A 20,830-nucleotide genomic window follows, 5' to 3' on the forward strand; every position below is an offset into this window, starting at 1 on the left:
TCCATATTGTTGAAATAGAGTGGTAATATCATGTTACTGTGGTTAACAGCGGTATTGTGCAACATTATCATTTCTCTTCCACTGCACACACTAAAAGGAAGCAGAGAGATTTTTGCTATTTCACAGAGAAAATATATAAAGAATAAAGTCTAAAAAAACCCTCCACCACTATTTTAGTGGAATCCATTTCCTCAGCCTATTCACATGAATAGGTCTCTGAGTCATGGATATGTCTCTAACGCACCTAGCACACTTTTGGATACTGAATAAATATGCCAAATGAATATTTATACTTATTACTACTTTGCTTGTGCATCAGGTGCTGGCAACTTTGAATAGCCGTTGACTTCATTCTGCTCAGTCTATGTACAGATTCTAGCATCTTTCAACAGCAATGTATTGTTGTGTTGTTAGGTCTATAAGGAATTCCTGTAGTGGTTAATTAATCTAATTGTGATAGCTTGCTTCCACGTGTAATAATTGCACACAATATTCATGTCTATTCTCCACCGGATACATGCTTCTCATAGGGCCATGTCTGCACTAGCACTTATGTCGGAAAAACTTTTGTCGTTCAGAGTGTGAAAAAAATACCTCCAAGAGCGACACAAATTTTGCCAGCGTAAGCACTCATGTGCACAGCGCTTTGTTGGTGGGAGACACTCTCCTGCCTACATAGGTACCACGACTCATTGAATTGGTTTTATTATGTTGACAGGAGAGCTCTCTCCCATGGGCATAACATGGCTACAAGAGCACTCTAACAGCGGTACAGCTGTGTCGCTGTAAGCTTGTAAGTGCAGAAATGGCCTTGATCCCCTTACACCATAAATCAGGGCAGCTTTCTTATCTTGGTCTGTAGGGATGCCAAGAGGGGGAAAAACAAATTTGTCTTTAAAAATCAGTTTAATCTTATCTCGGACCACCAACCCTAAAATCCTTATTCATAACTGTGTGGCATCACTACAGGGAAGAATTAATTGGGTTTGTATAATGCCTGGTTCTGGGATAATTACAGCCCTATAATGTTTTCCCCCTTAATTTAGTGATACATGCTCTCAACCTTAATTCCACCATAACATAGTTTTTTTCCTAGGATTATATTGCAACAATAATATAATTATTGCAATTATATCATACTATAATAATACAATTTTACAATTATAGAATAATAATCATATTTTATTAGTAGTAGCAGTATTTATTATTATATACCTTTAAAAAGCACAGTGGTTGTGGACCAAAATTGTCAAAGTTGATTAGTGATTTTAGGTGTTGCCATTTTTGGGTACCCAACTTAAGACACCTTACTTGGGCATGATTTTGAGAAAATAATGAGCACCCATCGTATAACACAAAGGTACCAACTCCATGGGTGATTCGGGGCTGGAGCAACCACAGAAAAAAAATAGTGGGTGCTCAGCCCATCGGCAGCTCCACCGATCAGCTCCTCCCCCTCCCCTGCAGTGCCTCCTGCCTGCCAGTGGGCCCCGCTGATCAGCTCTTTCTCCTCCCAACCAGCGCCTCTTGCCCATCGCAATCTGCTGTTCAGCAGCATGCAGGAGGCACTGGGGGAGGGGGAGGAGTGGGGATAGGGCACGCTCAGGGGAGGGGGCAGGAAGAGGTGGGGCAAGGTGGATTGGGGGTGTAAAGAGGGGTGGGGGTGGGAAAAGGAGGGGCCAGGATGGAGGTTTGGGGAAAGGGATGAAGTGGGGGCGGGGCCTGGGGCAGAGTGGGGGTTGAGTACCCCCCAGCAAATCACAAAGTTGGCGCCTGTGCTAGAACATTAAGGATTCTTTAAGATGTCTGACTTTGTGCACCCAAAACAGAGGCACCCAAAAGCACTAGTCACCCTTAGAAATTGTGGCCTATGTGGTGTCAAGTAGCCATCCAAATTTAGGTGGTTGTTATTTTGTATGGTTGTGTTTTGTTTGTTTTTCTACTGAATGCTCCTGTGATTAACTACTTTAAATTACTTATTTGGTCTTCATTAAGGCACTCATCTTGCTAATCCATTAGTTCCCTTAAATGACTGTTAAAAACCCCCAAAGCACAACAAAAATCATTCTACTGAGCTTTATAGGAAACACAGGGAGAGAATCTCAGGTAGTTTGTGCATAGAAGCTGTTTCAATTACTTTTACCAATTAGTTTTTTAAAACAATCCTTCCCACAATTATTGAAAACAACTGATATCCCTTTATCATTCTGTCCCAAACTTATCAGAGAATATTAAGTGACTGCCTAGCCTTCTTTGTGCTGTGGTTCTTGTAATTTATACAATGCACAAAAAAGATAAGTAATTAGATCAAGATTATGTTCCTCATTGAGGTTATCCACAGTCCTTTAAGAATGTGTTTGTTTCTGTCTGTGTCACTTACAAAAACTCCGCCGATGCCTTGACTTCTCTCATATGATTTTTAGGATTCCAGTCTATACTGCACTCTCTTACTCTTCACTCCACAGTAAAGCCTTGTATTTCTATGGGACAAAGAACAGCATCCTTTTCCTTCCAAAATAAATAAATAAGGCTATGTCTACACTGGCAAAATTGAATGACAAAACTTTTGTCTTTCAGAGGGGTTAACCCCCTCACGTCCAAGACAAAAGTTTTGCTGTGACAAATGCCTGTGTGAACAGCGCATTGATGGCAGGACGCCACTATTGGGAATAGACATTTTTGTCGGCAGGAGAGCAGACACACAGTGGCTACATAGCGCAACTTTTAGTGGCATGGCTATGGCGACACAGCCATGTCGCTAAAAGCTGTGTAGTGTAGACATAGCCTAGGGTGCATAACCGCGGCAGTGATGTGGGCAGTGTAGACACACTTTATCACCGGAGGAGAGCTCGCCCAGCAATAAAAAGAACCACCCCGAATGATCGGTGGTAGCTTTATCGCCGGGAGTTCCCAGCGATAAAACGCTGTCTATACTAGCGTTTTTCAGCACTAAAACTTTTGTCATTCGGGGAGGGGAGTGTTTTTTCACATCCCCGAACGACTAAAGTTTTAGCGCTGAAAGTGGCAGTGTAAAAGTGGCAAGGGATTACAAATAAAAAGTAGAACAGGCATTAAGGCCATGCACATAATGGAGCAGTAAATAGGAGATGCAGCACATAATGAGGGGATGGAATTGAGTGACAGAAGTGATCAAGTCAGAGCAACTGTAACTACTTTCCTTCGGGTGAGATGAGGTTCACTGGCTAGTCTGTACCTGTTTGCTATTGAATTGTCCCTTTGGTATTGAATACAGTGTTATCTACCAATCAAGGCAAAGGTGTCCAGCTGTAGGCTCTGCTTCTATCTAACTCAGACAACTAGATGCCTCTGATAAACATTTCTATCCGCAAAACAATTGGAATCTTGCTGAAGGCCATTGACCCTTGCTTTTCTAGCAGATCTCAATTTGAAGCAATATAAATGCTGATTCTCCTCATTCACCAGCCCCCAGACTAATAATTCCAAAGCTGTATGGGGCAGGGACCTTGTCTTTGTACAGTGACTAGCCAAATTAAGCCCTGGAGCTAATTGTGGCTATTAAGTAATAATAGAAATGCCAACATGGCAATCAGTCCAAAGATCTTCTGTCTTTCCTAGACTCCAAATGGGAAGATATGCAGTAAGTTCCAGGTGTATTTCTTATTGACCAGTGATGGATATTCAACAATTTGATATTCAATTCTCTTTTTGGATTCCTCCTTTTATGTCTCCCTACTCACAGCTTCTGTTTTTCTGACAAGGAAATATAGTAAAATGCAGGAAAATGATTAAGGATTTTTGATACTGTGGATATGGGTGTGGCAGGAAATCTTTAATGGAATAAAATAGACTAAATACAATGAAATTGACAATCCTTACATTTGTGTATGTTTTCTTGCTTTTTTCTTTCCCCATCTCTTCATTATCTTCTCTTTGTTTCCTACAGGCCCCCCTACCTTTAATGTCTATGCATCTTTATTTCTTTTTCATATTTCTTTCTATTGTTTTTTCTGTCTCTCTTATAAAACTTATATTCTCACTTCTTTATCTCTCTCTCTCTTCTCATTCCTGATATTTCTCTTCCTTTTTGCTCTCTCCCATGTCCCCATTGGTGTTTCCCTACCTCTTCCATGGTCCTTTCCTCACTCTCTCTCTTTCTTTTTCTCCCATCTATCTTCCTGCTTCCCATTCTCTAGGTACAAGGTCTCAAACTGTGGAGTTTTCAGCCTGGCCTCCCCTCCAGTAACTCCAGACTCTTTTGTACAGCACTGAAGACCTTATTCTAATTTTGGCAAGATTGAGAGTAATTGTGTGGGCCATGGGCTGTATATGTGTTTGTATAAGTTTGTGTGTGCTTCTACAAGTTGGTAGCAGTGACTTACCCTAACATGAATTACTGCTTCATTACCTACCTATTAGCATCTCATGTACATGTCATTAGCAGCAGCATGATAAAATCCAGTAACAACCTTTATTTTCCAATTCAGCTGAATCCCCTGCAGTTTTAGAGTGCTATGCCCTGTCAGTCTCATAGACAAGAATGAATTTCAAATCAAATACCATTTTGATCACAGTACCCTTCAAAAGAGGAGAACACATTGAAATTCATGAGTTTTAAAGTGTCAGCATGGGGTAAAATAAAATCTCATAATTATAAACTGGAATTGATGGTTTTGCATATATAAAATGTGCCCCTGGACTCCCAGGTTATGTTTGCTCACCTTACCGATTTATTTCTGCCACTGAATGGATTGCTAGGTCAACTATGCTTATAAAAATCAGATAGTCTTCACTCTGTTGTTTGGATCATCATCGGGGCAGCTGAAAGAGATTCAGCTCCTGGAACCGTTTATTTTAGTAGGATTATTGCTGATAAAGTGAAATATAAAGCAGTTTGATAGAATTTGGATGGAACTTGCTGAAGGTAGTGGAGCTACAAAATCTGATGGATTTGCCCTGCCAAATTGGGCAAATGTGATATAACATGAAAGTTAATATTGGAATGTTCACCTTCTTTTAAAAAGTGCCTTTTTAGAAGTGGATTACTCCTGATACTGTACAAATGGCACAAACACCTATTATAAAATTGTTGAATCTATTAAATTAGCAAGAAACACTTTGCAGCACAGAAAAAAGCCTTTATTGCTATGATGTAGTTGGTGAACATTGTAAAAGTGGAGAAACTCAACCCTTAAATGCTGAAGACTGTTTTAGTTTGAAACATCCAAAGTCTGATCTAGTGCACTTTCAAATCCTAAATTAATTTCCTCCACAAATTAAAACTACATAAGTATTAATATGCTTATTGCACCTGGATTAATATAATTACTACAAACCACTTAGTAGGAATATCATGATATATTCAGATTCATGCTGATTAACCAATGTTCTCAACTAGCCTAACATTATTCATATATTACTCTATTTTATTGTTGCATACAACTCCATTCATTCAAGAGAAATGTAGTAGGAAATGTGCCTTTTATTACTGGGAAAAAAAATAATTAATTGCAATTGATCCTTAATTTAAAATAGTTGATTAAAATAAATACATTATGGGACATTTAATGGTTGTCATTGTGTGATTCAGGGGGACAGCAAAGCCACAAGCTATTTGTAACCTTTAGCACTATATTGCAACCTATAATTTCAATTGATAGGGCAGTTAAGTCAAAAATCCACCCTATCAAAGATGCCTGAGCAGTTACTATTGTCATATTAAAGTGATACATTTCTGATTTAAGATAAAAGAAAAAATAGTATCCTGAGGTTTTCCCTGACAAATCAACTTAGTATCAGTGCCTAGATATTATGATGATGGGTGCTAACATAGATAGAAGCAGCTGTTTATTATCTACTTCCCATTTACGTGGACTCACTTGTACCCCTTTTAAACTCTGAGAGCCATACATGGCATTACCACTAAAGGTGGACCTGAGACAAAAAGTTTGCATCTGGATTTGATTCAAACCAATCCAGCAGTTTTGTTTGGGTTTGCCTCCTCTTTTTTATAAAGTGATGTTGTCAAGGCTGTATCCCCACTTTGAACTTTAGGGTACAAAATGTGGGGGCCTGCATGAAGACTTCAGAGCTTAACTACCAGCTTAGGTCTGGTCCGCTGCCACCATCCCAATGGATTCCCTTCCCTGGGAAGCCTTGAGAAACCTTTCACCAATTCCCTGGTGAATACAGATCCAAACTCCTGGGATTTTAAAACAAGGAGAAATTAACCATCCCCCCTTCTTTCTCCCACCAACTCCTGCTGAATACAGATCCAACCCCCTTGGATCTAAAACAAGGAAAAAATCAATCAGGTTCTTAAAAAGAAGGTTTTTAATTAAAGAAAAAGGTAAAAATCATCTCTGTAAAATCAGTATGGAAATTAACCTTACAGGGTAATCAAACTTAAAGAGCTCAGAGGACTCCCCTCTAGTCTTAGGTTCAAAGTACAGCAAACAAAGATAAACACTCTAGTAAAAGGTACATTTACAAGTTGAGAAAACAAAGTAAAACTAAGATGCCTTGCCTGGCTATTTACTTACAAGTTTGAAATAGGAGAGACTAGTTTAGAAAGATGTGGAGAACCTGGATTGATGTCTGGTCCCTCTCAGTCCCAAGAGCGAACGAACAACCCAAACAAAGAGCACAAACAAAAGCCTTCCCCCTCCCAAGATTTGAAAGTATCTTGTCCCCTTATTTGTCCTTTGGGTCAGATGCCAGCCAGGTTATCTGAGCTTCTTAACCCTTTACAGGGCAAAGGATTTTGGAGTCTCTGGCCACGAGGGATTTTATAGTACTGTACACAGGACAGCTGTTACCCTTCTCTTTATAGTTATGACAGATGTCAGTCTCAAATTAGCTAGTGATGTGAGGCCCAGCAGAGAGTTTTCCCCTGGACTTCAGTAGAAGTTAGATTGAGCCTTTAGGTTGTGGCTGTGGTCTTTGGAGAATTTCTATTCCTTTGTTTGCAAAATGACAGCTGTAAAAGAAATCCAGCATCGCTGATGAAACAACTCTCTGGTCTATCATGATCAGAATATAGTTGCTTGCTGATAGTGTGAGAGAGAAACCTCATTGCATGGGTAACACAGAGAAGAGAGATAATATGCAAATTGACAAGTTGATTCCGGTTATAAACTCTTGCATTGGTTTTATATGTTGGTGGTGGAGAGGGGAGAGTAGAGCCTGATAGAAATGGTTAGCTCTGTGGCATTAGCAAACGGAGAATGACAAGCATCACATGCTGATGTAACTGACAGATAATAAAAGACCTTGAGCAGCACTGCATTTCCAAGTTTCAGAATATCTACAATTTTCATCAAAACATATTTTTTGAAGCAGTTTAGCGTTTCAATCATTTACACATATTAAACTTTGTTTTTGAAAATTAAAAAAACTTGTTACACCTCTGACCTTTTATGAGTATTCAACAATGCAAAATTTTTCTCTTCGACCATGCCTTAGGGTATATCCACACTACAAAATTAGGTCGATTTTATATAAGTTGATTTTTAGAAATCGATTTTATACAATCGATTGTGTATGTCCCCACTAAGCGCATTAAGTCTCATAGACTCATAGACTTTAAGGTCAGAAGGGACCGTTATGATCATCTGGTCTGACCCCCTGCATGCTGCAGGCAACAAAGCCGTCCCTACCCTTTCCCTTGACTCTGCTGTTGAAGTCCCCAAATCCTGTGGCTTAGAGACTTCAATTCGCAGAGAATCCTCCTGCCAGCGATCCCTGCCCCATGCTGCGGAGGAAGGCGAAAAACCTCCAGAGTGCATCCTCACTATCATGGCTAGCATCAACTCACGGAGCGGTGCACTGTGGGAAACTATCCCATAGTTCCCGCAGTCTCTGCTGCCCATTGGAATTATGGGTTAAGCTTCCAATGCCTGATGGGGCAAAAACATTGTCACAGGTGGTTTTGGGGACATGTCGTCACTCTCTTCTCCCTCCCTCCGTGAAAGCAACTGCAGACAATCATTTCGCGCTTTTTTGCCTGGGTTACCCGTGCAGACGCCATAGCATGGCAAGCATGGAGCCCACTCAGCTCACCACTGCTGTTGCGAGCATTGTAAACACCTCGCGCATTATACGGCAGTATGTGGAGAACCTGGCTAAGAGACAGCAGCGTGAGGATGATTGTGATGAGGACATGGACACAGACAGTCCTGAAAGCATGGGCTGTGGCAATTGGAACATCATGGCAGCAATGGGGCTTGTTGATACAGTGGAATGCTGATTCTGGTCCCAGCAAACAAGCACAGACTGGTGGGACCGCATAGTGTAGTAGGTATGGGATGATTCCCAGTGGCTGCGAAACTTTCGGATGTGTAAGGCCACTTTCCTGGAAGTTGCTTTCCCCTGCCCCGAAGCGCACAAAAACCAAGATGAGAGCTGCCCTGACTGTTGAGAAGTGAGTGGCGATAGCACTGTGGAAGCTTGCAACGCCTGAATGCTAGCGGTCAGTCAGGAATCAATTTGGAGTGTGCAAATCTACTGTGGGGACTGCTGTGATTCAAGTAGCCAATGCATTCACTGACATTCTGCTATCAAGGGTAATGACTCCGGGAAATGTGCAGGTCATAGTGGATGACTTTGCTGCAATGGGTTTCCCTAACTCTGGTGGGGCGATAGATGGAACGCATATCCCTATCTTGGCACCGGACCACTTTGCCAACCAGTACATAAACCGCAAGTGGTACTTCTCAATGGTGCTGCAAGCACTGGTGGATCACAAGGGACATTTCATCAACCTCAATGTGGGATGGCCGGGAAAAGTGCATGACGCTCGCATTTTCAGGAACTCCGGCCTGTTTGAGCAGCTGCAAGAAGGGACTTACTTCCCAGACCAGAAAATTACTGTTGGGGATGTTGAATTGCCAACAGTTATCCTTGGCGACCCAGCCTACCCCTTGCTACCATGGCTCATGAAGCCATACGCAGGCAGCCTGTACAGTAGTAAGGAGTAGTTCAACTATAGGCTGAGCAAGTGCAGAATGGTAGTAGAATGTGCCTTTGGACATTTAAAAGCTCGCTGACACTGTTTGCTGACTAGGTTAGACCTCAGCACAACCAGTATTACCATTGTTATTACTGCTTGCTGTGTACTCCATAATATCTGTGAGAGTAAGGGGGAGACGTTTATGGCGAGGTGGGAGGTTGAGGCAAATCGCCTGGCTGCCAATATAGAACAGCCAGACACCAGGGAGATTAGAAGAGCACAGGTAGGCGTGCTGCGCATCAGAGAGGCTTTGAAAACCAGTTTCATGACTGGCCAGGGTACGGTGTGACAGTTGTGTGTGTTTCTCCTTGATGCAAACCCACCCCCTTTGTTGATTTTAACTCCCTGTAAGCCAACCACCCTCCCCCCTTCGATCACAGCTGGCAAAGGAAATAAAGTCACTATTGTTTTGAAACCATGCAGTCTTTCTTTATTAATTAAAAAAAAGGGAGATAACTGATAAGGTATCCCGGGTGGGGTAGGGAGGGGTGGGGGAAGAGGGGAGGAGAGAAGGACAAGTCCACATTGCTTATTGTAGCCACACTACAAATCAAAACTGTTTGAATGACAGCCTTCTGTTGCTTGGGCCATCCTCTGGAGTGCAGTGGCTGGGTGCCCGGAGCCTCCCCCCTCATGTTCTTGGGCGTCTGGGTGAGGAGGATATGGAACTTGAGCAGGAGGGCAGGCGGTTGTACAGTGGATGCAGCGGCGGTCTGTGCTCTTGTTGGCTTTCCTGCAGCTCCACCAGATGCCTGAGCATGTCCGTTTGCTCCCCCATTAGCCTCAGCATTGCATTCTGCCTCTTCTCAACGTGCTCACTTAACACTTTCCTGGACTCTTCCACTGAATGCCTCCATGCTTTCAGCTGTGCCCTATCAGTGTGGGAGGACAGCATGAGCTCGGAAAACATGTCATCACGAGTGCATTTTTTTCACCTTCTAATCTGCGATAACCTCAAGGATGGAAATGATAGGGGAGCATAGAAACATTTACACCTGCGGGGGGATAAAAAGGGAGAGTAAAATTTAGGATGATACATTTCTGAGAACAAAAGGGAGACTCTTTCACAGTGAATCAAGCAATTCACAGCAGACAGCACATGTGCTTTAGGTACAAGGTCGCATTTTGCCTTTTATGTTGAGCCATCACACACGGCTGGGCAACAGAATTCGGTTTCCAGGCAGCCATGGTAAGCCAAAGGGTACACGGATTTGGCTTCTAATGTCTCGATAACATGTGGGAATGTTTTCAAACTGCAGTACCCTCCTTTCCCATAGCAAGCAATGCCGGTTGGGTTTGCCATTTAAAAGGAGGGGCTGTGGTTTTCGGGTGGATGTGCAGCACACGCCTCCCCCACCCCTCTGCGTGGTGATCCCTTTACCCTTCCCCCTGCCACATGGCTGTTCTCAGGGATGATCCCTTTTAGCCAAACGCAAACAGCCCAGCATGCTCGTGTAGACACATTCATTATAAAATTGACCTAATGTGGCTAAATTCAACCTAACCCTGTAGTGTAGACCAGGGCTTAGAGTTAGACTATGAGTATGATCCAAAGCCATTGAAGACAATTTTCTCATTGGTCTTAAATGCCAAATTTTGCTCTTAGTTATATCAGTATATGGATAATAAGTTCATTGAAGTAAGAATTTGTCCCTAAATTCAGTCCTGGTGTAAATTAGTGCAACTTCATTAATGTAGACTAAGTTGTGACTTCTTACACTAATGCTTTGTGGACTGGGTTCAACCTGTTTTTCTCCTGTACTCACTGAGTCTGCTGGAATCAACAGTGATTTGCTCTGTTTGTTTCTTTTTAATCAGGGGAAATATATGCATTTTAATATATTAATAGGCTTTAGAGCTAAGGCAACAGAGATGCAGAAAACGTATAATTATAAATAAACTAGTTTCTATTACTGTGAATTTTAGCAAGTAAAAATAAATCTCTTGTAATAAAAAATTTGAAATTTAGCACCACAATAAGGCACTGCATCAAAGCATACCATCGGGCTTTAAATAATGCAACGTGTTTTAGCGCAGAAACTTAGTTGTGATTTTTTTTTTTAAATCTGGGCAGGACTTACCTGCTTCGGCGTTTAATTTTGAAATCCAATGTTATCTCATAGATTTAAAAAAAAGACATTTCCTCTTTCAATTGTTTAGCAGACTCTTTAGCCACTGCAGTAAATTGGTTGTGCAGCTCACATGTCTGACATGTGAACTAGACGTGTGACAGATCTTTTAAATTCTACTTTGATGGCAGCATTGTGGGACACACAAGTCCTGTCTACGTAACAATTATGAATGAGTCAAGGGGAACCCAGTTACAGCACGGTTATTTCCTGACGCAGTTTTAATTTTGTTAAAAGTTGCAGTGTAGATGGGATCTAACTGCTACTCACTGATCCCTTGCAGTGGTATTACTGGCAACCACAGAGGAGCATCCTAGCTTGACTTCTCAGGCAGAGGGTTGCTACAGGGGATGAAATAAGATAATATAGGGGGAAATAATGGTCTTCTGAACAAAGAGGTGAGTGAGCCTTAGACTCCTATCTAAACTGACACTGGTCATGGTGAGATACAGGAAAGGAACATTCTGACAATAAAATGATTTAAACTAGATATGGATGCCTACAGAAACACTCATCTAGGTACGCAAATATAATGATCCAGACTTTCAGGTCTGGCGAAGATGCACTCGGCACAGGGCTTTGAGTGGGGAACCCAAAGGAGCTATATGCCATCTTTACATCCACCCATTTATCAGGTTGTTGGGGGCAGTTTCCTCCCAGTGCAAGAGAGAGCGCAATTGGAGCCATTAAGAATAGTAATACTGGATCAGGCAAATGGTACATCTACCCCAGTATCCTGTCTTCCAGCAGTGGCTGGTACCAGATACTTCAGAGGGAATGAATAGAACAGGGCAATTATCTAGTGATCTATCCCATGACATCCAGTCCCAGCTTCTGAGAGTCAGAGGTTTAGGGACACCCAGGGCATGGGGCTACAATCCTGACCACTTAGGCTAATAGCCATTGATGGACCTATCCTCCATGAACTTATCTAATTCTTTTTTTAACCCAATTATACTTTAAGCCTTCACAACAAGTTCCACAGGTTGACTCTCCGTTGTTTGCAGAAATATTTCCTTTTCTTTGTTTTAAAACTGCTGCCTATTAATTTCATTGGGTTACCCCCTGGTTCTTGTGTTATGTGAAGGGGTAAATAACATTTCCTTATTCGCTTTCTCCACACCAGTTATGATTTTGTAGTCTTCTATCATATCCCCCTTTAGCTGTCTCTTTTCTAAACTGAACAGTCCCAGTCTTTCTAATCTCTTCCCTCATGGAAGCTGTTCCATACCCCTAATCATTTTTGTTGCCATTCTCTGTACTTTTTCCAATATTAATATATCTTTTTTGAGATGGGACAATCAGAATTTCATGATGTACTCGGGGTGTGCGTTTACTATGGAATTATACAGTGGCATGATGATATTTACTTATAGCTATCCCTTTCCTGTTGGTTTTCTTGACTGCTGCTGGACATTAAGCAGATGTCTTCAGAGAACTAGCAATGATTCTTTCTTGAGTGGTAACAGCTCATTTAGACCTCATCCATTTGTATGTATTCTTGGGATTATGCTTTCCAGTGTGTATTACTTTGCACTTATCAACATTGAATTACATCTGCCATTTTGGTACCAACCACCTGATTTTATGAGATCCCTTTGTAATTCTTCACACTCTGCTTTGGACTTAACTATCTTGACTAATTTTGTATTGCCTACAAATTTTGTCACCTCACTGTTTACCCTTTTTTCCAGATCATTTATGAATATGTTGAACAGTATTATTCCCAGTATAGATCCTTTCTTCACTGAAAAACTTACTATTTATTCCTATCCTTTGTTTCCTGTCTTTTAAACCAGTTACTTATCCATGATAGGACCTTCCCTCTTATCCCATGACTGTTTACTTTTCTCAAGAGCCTTTGGTGAGGGACCTTGTCAAAGGCTTTCTGAAACTCCAAGTACACTATATCCACTGGAACACACTTGTCCACTCAAAGAATTCTAATAGATTGGTGAGATATGATTTCCCTTTACAAAAGCCATGTAGAGTCTTCCCCAACAAATCTATGTGTCTGATAATTCTGTTCTTTACTATAGTTTCAACCAATTTGCCTGGTACTGAAGTTAGGATTACTGGTCTGTAATTATCAGGATCACTTCTGGTGCCTTTTTAAAAAATAGGCATTACATTAGCTAGCCTTTCAGTCATCTGGTATACACTGATTTAAGCTATAAGTTACATACACAGTTAGCAGTTCTGCAATGTTATATTTGAGTTTCTTCATAACTATTGGATTAATCCCATCTGGTCCTGGAATTTATTACTGTTTAATTTATCCATTTGTTCCAAAACCTCCTCTACTGACACCTCAATCTGGGACAGTTCTACAAATTTGTCATCTAAAAAGAATAGCTCAGGGTGGGAATCTCCCTCACATCCTCTGCAGTGAAAAGCAATGCAAAGAATTCATGTAACTTCTCTGCAATGGCCTTGTCTTTCTTGAGTGCTCCTCTAGTACCTCAATCATCCATTGATTGTTTGGCAGGCTTCCTGTGTCTGATGTACATAAAAAAAATTGCTGTTAGTTTTTGTGTCTTTTGCTAATTTCTCTTCAGATTATTCTACTTACTGTTTTTTTCTATTTGAGGTACATTTAATTTGAGCCTCCATTACGGTGTTTGACATAGGAAGAAGTTGCTAGATCATCCTCCAGCTGCTTCCCCTCCTGCCACTGACACGCCCCTTCCGTCATGCTTTCTGCTGCTCTGGAAATTCACTGAATGTGGGCTCGGAGTATATTAATGGGACCTTTTTTATTTTATTTTATTTTAACTGTATTATACCCTACCTGGATAGATTAGGTACATTAGAAGTTCTGTTTATGCCAGCAAAATATTGATGTCAATTCAGAAATAATAGTAATAATAACAGAAAAATAATTGTGTACAAATTAACATGATAAATAATTTTGTTTTGAAAATATGATCAATTTAATTATTACTGTTTGGGGCAGTTCTCTGTTCTCAGAAGAATGGACACTGACAGATTACACTGAACATGCAGGAAAACCTCCTGGATTTAAGATGCTTCAGATGTGTTCCCCTTTCTCTAGATCCTACATTTAAAAGCTCAGCTTGTTCATAAATGTGTCATTTCAGACTGATCTGTATGCCTAAAGCAACCTACATGTCAGTGTGCTTTTAGGAGCAAGATTGATTGAGTGAGGACATTGGAAGAAACCTTCAGTCACAGTAGGTATCAGCAAAATACCAGGAATTAGACTGCAGAGAAGTCATATGATTTCAGTGTGCATGTTGTGTGAAAAAGATAGAGATAGTGTGGTACAGGCACTCTGGTTTTTCCAGCTTCAAGAGTCTGGCATGCTGCTTTTTCCTGGCTATAAGGAGTGAGGCAGTGCTGTTTATTCATATAACTGCAAATCATAGGAAATAATTCAACAAAGGCTTACGGTTCTGCAGTGTTTGAAAACTTTTTTTAGGGCCCAGTGCTGTCTATATTGCCATAGGCATGAAAATAGCTGTAGAATTCCCAGAGACACTCCACAGAATTCTATCACCAGTGTCTGTTCTCTGTAAAGAAAGTTTTCTTGTAGGGTGGCCTACATATTTGTGCTTTGCTTTCTATCTAGATCTTTGTTATCCCTCAAAAAGGAGCTTTATCTTTCTATAGTAATGTGAGGCAATAGTGAATAGTGCAAAATATGCAAAGGTCCAAATTCTGTTCTTCTATTATACCCCAGCAACTGCCACTGAAGTAAGTGGGTTTTCATCAGTGTAAACTTGAGGAAAATTTGGTGTTTTGTTTCATGGTCCAGCCACATATGAAAACTATGCAAAATGCTGAAGCCGGACTATACACTTTTTTATCAATATTCAGACTCTCTATTATAGCATGAAGGAAAACATCTCTCACCATCTCCAAAAACAGTCACATGAGGAGATTAAAACTAATGTGGCGAGAATAAAATGAAGATAAGCTCACAGCTGTCAGTTTGTGAGAACAGGCTTTTAGTATTTTCTGGCTGCAACTTAGTGAAGTATGGTGATACTGTTGGGTCTGCCAACTGCTGGCCAGACATTTGAACAGACTCATTGAATAACTGGTGTCTGGACTAAGTAGGTCAGAAGGATTGCCTGGGTATAACTTAGATATATTTTTTCCTATTGCTTTTGCATCCTGACTTACAGATTTGAGCCAATACTCTTATAGACTATAGACAGCAACTATTCTATATGGGACAAAGGAGACTCTCTATGGCTGAACCAGTTATACTACTACTACTACTACTACTTTTATAGCCACCCTTCTCCAGGATGAAAAGTGCTTTGCAAAGGGGGGAGATGGTAAATAATATCCCCATTTTTTAGCTCCCCTCCTTTTCCCTTGTGGCTCATAAGAAGTGATGTCAGATCTGGAAAATGAGGCACAGAGATTTAAATGACATTCCAATCATGAATCAGTGACAGCAGTGGAAATAGAACCTAGGTCTCCTGGCTCCCGTGCTGATGCTCTTATCTACTGACTATATTACCTCCTTGGGCAATGATCATTGCAGGAGCTGAGAAATCCTGTCAAAACAGATTGTAAACATTATGCTGGATTTTCTTTTTTTTATTGTAAAACAAAGCACTTTAGAAGTGACAAAAGCTGCTTCAGTGACACACTCATCAAAAGAAGGAAATCCTGTATGGTGACTGGGATTTAGCAGTTCCTCTGGACACTGCTGAACATAAAAGAAATCTGAGTTTCTAGCACACAGACTTCTATTATACCTTCTGAACATTTTTAACCTGCTAATTTGAACATCAGAACCCAATGGTAGTACAAAAAATGACCCTTTGTTTTTCCATTTGTACATCACATTGTATGAGTTTTTAATAATTCGTTAAATTTTCCTCACCCCTTGTGACATGTGAACAATGAGGAATAACTTTTGAAAAATATGCAGTGTCATGATGTAAATTATAAATTCAGCCTCAAAGAATCTCTCTTAAAGCGAGGGCACTGTACAGTTTTTGGTTTTGAGCAGCTACTGAACAATACCATAAAAACTAAAGGCCAGATCCTCAGCCCCACCAAAGCTGCTTTTTGCTCCTCCACTGATATCAAATAGCCTTAAACCCATCCTAGAGAATGTGCAGGAGATTCCCCTAGTGTAGCAGAATCTGCTGATGGGTCAACAAAACAGCTGTCGATACTGGCCCTATGGGAAAAGGGAGTGAGTTGTCCATCCTTATGCCCTGACAATCCTTGGCTTGACCAGTGGGCAGCCAGCATAATGTAACTCCACATTATGATGGGAGGCTGGCCTAGTACTTGTAAGCTCAGGATCAGGGGAAATCACATTATTTTTGCACAGCCACCTTCTGAGTTATATCAGGGGCACAAAGGCCAAACACTAGGATCTGGATTTTAAAACAATCAACGTGTCATTGCAATATAGTTTTCTGAGTCAATTCTAAATTGATTTCATTACAGATATTCCACAAGTATCTTGACCTGACATGGCTAATAACAGAACATACTTGCACTGATTATTTCACTTGGGCTAATGGATATATGCTGCTACCCATTAAATCACAGCTTTAATCTGGCCATTTGTTCATTCATGGGGTCATTTCTAATCAAATGTTATTCACAACTGTATCAAAGATGACAGCGTCTGGAATCAAATTTCCATAGTTGCTGAGTAGTGCTAACTGGTCATGATGACACTATTTGTACTTGCCAATATTTCACTGACCAATTAAAAATGTAATAACATAGTTTAGACTTAACCAAGCCAAGACAACATTTAAAGGAATTACTTAGAATTTACTAGCATAGGATATGTCCAAATGCTCTGATACATTAGACAAATAATATTTTCATATTAGTATAAAATAATCAAACCATTAAAACATATTCCTCAACTAATAAATTCTAGCTAATTGCCTTAGTTTGGAGCTGTCAATCTACAAAGATCTGCTGATGAATGAAATAATGTAAACAATCTGAGTGTGCACTTCCTTTGCAGTGAGATTGCAGACTTTCTCTACTAGCACAATTTGCCTGAGCCAGGATTTCAGGCATTCTTAGAATCTGTTTCTTTTTTCATTTTCAACATAAAGGAAAGTGTAACTATAACTGCACAGTCAGACTAAGTTTGTTCAATTTACCTGTTTCCTTACACCCATCAGCACATAAAAGTTTCAGTGCGTTGACAAACAAGGTCAGCTTAAAAATAGAAACTGAATCCATGCCTCTTCTGGAAAACCCGTGAGCTTCTGAAATTGTTTTGCAACTCTACAGTAAATTTCTAATTGCTACGCAGTGAATGCTATACTAAGGACAATATGATATTAGTTGTTTCCATAGTACCATATACATGTCTGATGCTTTACTGATGTAAAATAAAACAAGGGACCTCTGGGAGCTAACAGTCTAATCTTTTCTTTTACAGAGGCTTCCAGGAGTCAGCAACTAGAGCAATATTATGATGGTCTTGTCAGTCAGTTAAATTCAGAGACTCATCTGTATCCAGGATGGGAGGCCCAGGCCTTTGTTTCCACTGGAAATTCAATCATGCATGTAACATTCCGGGTGTTGCTGGATGTAAACTGTGAAGCTGTTAGGGACATTAGATAGACACTTGTATACACAGTTCACTAGCTTCTCTGTATAGTCTTTCTGAATCCTCAATGATGCCATATAAATTCAAAATTAGCTTCTTTGAATTTTACAGTAGCTTGTCTACGCTTTTTCCAGGTGAACTAATAAATGCATGAAAATAACCCTGTACAGGCTGGAACTGGGTCAGCGTACATTAATACCAGTAACCTGCAGAAAAAAGTTCCTGTTACAAAATCCAGGAAAAAATAAATCTTTACTGCAAAGCAAGCAGCAAATAAATCAAGAGGTACCTGTGACTCTTCCTTTCTCAAAGTCCCAGTGCCTATGTATGTGTCCTCCCTTGCAGACAGGCCAGCCTTTTTTCCCTCAATGGTAGTCTGAGCATCTCCCGCTCTGACTTTTCTGTTGACTTGGGGCCCTGCTGATCCCATGACATGGTTGTATACAGTGTATTGCTCTGAAATGGATGTAACTTGCCATCTAATCTGTGGCATGCTGCATGCCTTATCAAAATTAGAATGCAACATGCTTTTTGCTACTTTGAGGGGCATGTGACTTGACACAAAACACTGCAGCCCCCTCTCACATTTTGCTTATGAGTAATTTTCAGCCCCTGGTGATCTCCCTTCCATGGGGTTCTTGGAAAGAGTTGAAACTGTTTCTAATCATCTGATTTCTGATCATGCATATTGAACTATGTTGGGGTTCAATTAAGAATATTACCTGTAGTATATCTGTTACAGAAGTGTAAGATACACATAATATAGGCATGAGACTATTCCATGAGTCATGAATCCAAAGTTCCACAGGAAGCATCCCAAATCAACATCATCTTCCTGAGTGCTGGATTTTGCATTGCTTTTTCTTAGCTAGCTAAAAGACTTTTGCAAGTGGACAGAGTCAACTCCTCACTGAGTGTACACATGAGGAGATGCCTGTGTGTTGTTTATTCCAGTAAGTATATGACTAGGCAGAGTTAAAGGAACGTTCAATTGAGGGAACATGTCAGAACACCATGGATCTCCTCCCTTGATGACACCTGAGAGGAATGAAAGGACCTGCTGGCCCCAGTGGGAATGAGAAAGGTAAGAGCACATTATCCCTCCCTCTCCGACCACAGGGGTGAATCAAAAATAAGAATCCACCTTCATCTCTTCCTCTCATGACCATGTAGGAAGGAAGAAGGAGAGAAGGCTCCGATCTACCTCCCTTGGTCACCTAGGGTGGAGATGGGAGAAGAGAGGCCCTGGTACCACAGCAGCCAGTTAATATCCTGAATCCAATCTGTCAGATGGCAATTTGGGGACCCAAACATTTCTTCATGTTAAATAAGCAATCAAGTTTTTCACTTTACAGTGCTGTGTTTCCATTTAACTGCATTGTTATCTGATAGTAGGGGTAAACACACCAGCTTACATAGCCTAATAATGAATTTTTTTAAAAGCAGCTAAAAGCTATACAAGGGCATTTCCTCAGGATTAGGATAAAAAAAATGTTTAAGCAGGAAGGAGAGCTGAAGAGTCCTTACTATGAATTTGCTTTAAGCTGTGGAATGCTGAGTTTCTATAGTAGTAAAAAGAGCATGGACTATCCAAATATTCTTGATAGACTTTTAAAGCCTAAGGCCTGCATGCACAAAAGGAACTAGGCATTGTGATGATTGGGACTTAGATGGCCAAATACCTATTTTCCCTTGGTTTGTGAATGGGACTTAGATGGGAGATAGGCTCCCAGGAGCCTAGATGGAAACAGCAGTGTGAATGTTCAAAAGCAAAAACATAAGTGCCTAGTTTTACTACAAAAATTTAAATGCTGAGTAAATTTAGGCACCTACAGGGTTCAGTGAGAGGTTTGTGAATTGCAGTGGTCCCAAAGCTGGGACTTGGGTGCTTAGGAGCCTAACTTCTTTTGAGTGTTCAGGCCTAACTGATTTACTGTCAGAGTGACACCTGTGAATAAATAAGATTTGCAAGATAATATACCCAGTCTGGAAGAAGATTTCCAGAATAAATGTATAAGAATAGTCTTAGAAATCCCTTGGTGCTTGAAGAATCCATTCCTGATTGCCTTCAAGATGGCCATTAATGCTACACAGCTATTCTACATAAAGTTTTTTTTTTTTTTTTGGTTAATAGGTAATGAAAATTTAAACACAGGGATAGATCAAAAGAGAAATCTTGAAACTGAACCGCTTTGAATTTTAGGATGCGAGGAGAAAGGTTTGGATTCAAATCTCCATACCAAAACCTACCATCTAGTTTTGTGTCAGGTTTGCAGAAGGAAGGGAAAGGACCTACATTCTGGTTTCAGATCATATGTGGCCAAAGTCTTGTGGGAAGTTCACATGAGAGTTTTATATTGCTGAATGCAGTCTTAAAACTTTAGTCTTGATTTACTTTCAGCCCCAAGACCTAGCCTAAACCTAATCTGGACCCACACATGACTTTTATTTTTCTGTGCCAGATCTTCAGCTAGTATAAATTGGCATAACACCACTGAGTTCAGTGGTGCTGTGTGATGGGGAGTCTGCACCTTAATGGCAATAGTGGCTAGTAGTCAGCTTATCCTGCCACATATAGTCCTTTAAGGGTTTGAAAGGGCCAATATAAAGACTGAAGGGGGATATGGATAGACACCAAAGTTCCAGGAATGAGTGGTGCTTGGGAGGAAACCCTATCACTGTATCTTTAAGGGTGCAGAGAGGGTGGACAAGGCTCCCATCTCACACAACCAATTGTGAATGAGCTGTGAGATGGAGACTAGCATATGTGCTACTAACAAGGCAGGTAGCAGAAGGAGATGGTTGTCAGACCTGTTGGGAGTGAGGACTAAGTGGTGCCAGCTGAGGAGGAAGCTGGCTTAGGCACTGCAGCTGGTTAAAGTACATACTACGCCTGGAGGTGAGCTGGGGATTTCTGGCTTAAGAGAGCAGCAATAACTCTCTGTTTTATCCAGGCTCCTGTGAAGCAGTCCTGGGGCCTTACAGAACCAGTGTTCTGTAAGAGCAACAGTGAACTGTGAGTTGAGCCTAGGAAGGGGTAAATATTTTTTGTTTGTTAATCTGGGACTACTGTTGAAGAGAGTATTTATTTTGGGACTCTGACAACTCTGGATGGGGATTGAACCTCAGAGAGGC

At 40.7% G+C, this 20,830-nt stretch overlaps 1 long non-coding RNA gene across 3 annotated transcripts in view; it reads left to right on the forward strand.

Moving 5' to 3' along the window:
* Window positions 1-20,830, forward strand: part of LOC117879464 — an 87,839-nt gene that overhangs the window by 41,701 nt on the left and 25,308 nt on the right. For 2 of the 3 annotated variants that reach the window (XR_004646276.1, XR_004646275.1), the window contains 2 exons: window positions 14,220-14,312; window positions 17,525-17,972. The exons of the other annotated variant lie outside the window; for it this stretch is intronic. This is a non-coding gene — a long non-coding RNA (uncharacterized LOC117879464). Of the gene's footprint in view, window positions 1-14,219; window positions 14,313-17,524; window positions 17,973-20,830 lie in introns of those variants that run through there. 3 annotated transcript variants of the gene reach the window in all.

Source organism: Trachemys scripta, chromosome 6, assembly GCF_013100865.1.
Source record: "Trachemys scripta elegans isolate TJP31775 chromosome 6, CAS_Tse_1.0, whole genome shotgun sequence".
In the NCBI taxonomy this organism is placed as follows: domain Eukaryota; kingdom Metazoa; phylum Chordata; order Testudines; family Emydidae; genus Trachemys; species Trachemys scripta.